Source organism: Etheostoma spectabile, chromosome 13 (assembly GCF_008692095.1).
Source record: "Etheostoma spectabile isolate EspeVRDwgs_2016 chromosome 13, UIUC_Espe_1.0, whole genome shotgun sequence".
NCBI lineage: Eukaryota > Metazoa > Chordata > Actinopteri > Perciformes > Percidae > Etheostoma > Etheostoma spectabile.
The window spans coordinates 10,887,768-10,889,496 of record NC_045745.1 but is presented as its reverse complement, the minus strand read 5'-3'; positions in this window follow the sequence as shown (position 1 = coordinate 10,889,496).

Here is a 1,729-nt window from a genome sequence, read left to right as displayed (position 1 = left end):
ATATATATATATATATATATATATAGTATAGTAAGTTATAATGTGACCTGTCTGAGAGGCTTTTAGCTGCAGCATTAAAAGCCTTGAATAACGGATGAAGAGCATGATAGCTTGCAATGTCTGATCATATGAATAAATGCACAAGTAGATGTAGAGCATTATTTTATTAATTTTTTTATCAGGTTTTTCCGTTTGTCTGGTCACAAATGTCTGGAAAACATTTGATGTTGTTCATACATTTAAAGTCCCCCTCCCCTTTAAGAAGATGAATTCCTTATTGTGTGATCTTCACTGTGCAGAAATGATGAAACAAATCAATTAATCAACAAGACAATCATTTGACAACAGTTTTTGTATTCAATTAAGAGTCAAAATAAATTTGTTATAGAAAAAATTCTAAAAAATATATATGTACTGTATATACAGTATGTATGGTTCCTGCTTCTTAAATATGATGCTTAACTGCATTTGTTTTATATCACGGTAAACTGAATATGGTTGGGGTTTAAGTTCTTTATCAGACAAAACCATTCATTTGAATTTATTACCCTGGACGGCTGACCTTTCACTATGTGTTGATGATGAGAATAGACAAAACCAGTTCAGAAGTTAAAATATGACACAAGAGCAGTTTATTTTTCAATGAGGAAAAAGAAGTGGATGTAATTTCAAGATTCTTTTGCACAAAAAAAACAACACCAGGCACAAATTATTATTTAATGCTGAACCTTCTTAAAACATCTTTGAGCATATCTTTAAGATAAGGGGTCGTTGTCTACAGCGTGTCATCGGGCGTGTGTGCCCATGCAGAACAGATCGCGTTCCTGCATCATGTCTTCGTTCTTCAAGATGAACGTGCAGATTTTGGAGGTGACTCCGTCTGTCCTCATTCCTTCACTTGATCCTGTCTAACCTGGTTTTTCTTTCTCTGCTGCACACACCAGATGTGAGATACTCCGAGGGCTGAGTGTTGTATTCTCTCTGTAGAAGGCGCAAAGGTTTATTTCACACACGTGTTGGTAATACGCTAAATATGTTGTTTGAATATGTATGAATATGAGTCATTGATTTCATAATGGTTTACATATTTACTTAACTCAGAACACTTTGTGTTTCCATATCCGGAGGCTTTTGCATAACTGTGTTTTGAAAAATCACGTATAAAAATAGAAAAAGGGTTTTCCAATCCTGCTTTTGCATGTGAGATTTTGAGAGAGTTTCCCTATGTTCCAGGGAGCCGTTGATTTTCATTTGCAGACATTTGAAACTTGCCTGAACATCATGCTTTATTTGTTTTTAATCATAGTTCTGTGGTAATGTAACATCCCTTTAAATGCTATTTTTATATTTGATGACAGTTCACCTCCGAACCTCCAACTGCTCGGGGCCCCTTTCCATGGGCAGCACCCTCATTCTGACATCTCTCCATTTAGTGCACATATGGGTATTGAGCATATGTGTGTAATTCAGGCCTATGCGTCAAAATCTCACTGTGTGTAATAACAACAGAGTGCAAATTGTAATTTCCCCTTGCAGGATTAAGAAAGTATACGTTTACTATTAATAATTAGTATGTATTATTACTATTGCAACCATTTTTAAACAAGTGGTCCACCGTGTTTCCCTAAATGATTTGATTTGATGTAGTGGCTTATCCACTTGCAACCCCTCATCACCAGATTCACACACACACACACACACACACACACACACACACACACACACACAC